Source organism: Apis dorsata, unplaced genomic scaffold, assembly GCF_000469605.1.
Source record: "Apis dorsata unplaced genomic scaffold, Apis dorsata 1.3 scaffold_347, whole genome shotgun sequence".
In the NCBI taxonomy this organism is placed as follows: Eukaryota; Metazoa; Arthropoda; class Insecta; order Hymenoptera; family Apidae; genus Apis; species Apis dorsata.
This window is the reverse complement of record NW_006263614.1, coordinates 31,043-31,346: the sequence shown is the minus strand read 5'-3', so window position 1 is coordinate 31,346 and position 304 is coordinate 31,043. Positions and strand designations below refer to the sequence as shown.

The window sequence follows — 304 nt, the reverse complement described above, 5'->3', positions numbered from 1 at the left end:
AAAAAAAAAAAAAAAAAAAAAAAAAAAAAAAAGAAAATAAAAAAGAAAAGAAAAGAAAAGAAAAAAGAAAAAAGAGAAAAAAAAGAATGATCGAAACGCAATTCGCCTCGAGGAGATTCGATGCACCAGTTTCTTCCTTCCACTTTTGCACGAGACTTCACACAGTAGATCGTAGAGAGAAAGTTGTACTAATCGATGTAACTAATTGCTGAGACAGTGTAAAGGAAGTAGAAGCGTATTTTGGTATTTTATTGTATTAAAACATGTATTTAAAACGTAAAAGGTGGAAAAGAGGCAGAGGCTC

The 304-nt window shown here is 30.9% G+C and overlaps 1 protein-coding gene across 6 annotated transcripts in view; it reads left to right on the top strand.

The window, feature by feature from the left end:
• LOC102677757 (RNA-binding protein Musashi homolog Rbp6-like) overlaps positions 1-304 on the top strand; it is a 159,305-nt gene that overhangs the window by 134,385 nt on the left and 24,616 nt on the right. The window lies entirely within an intron of this gene.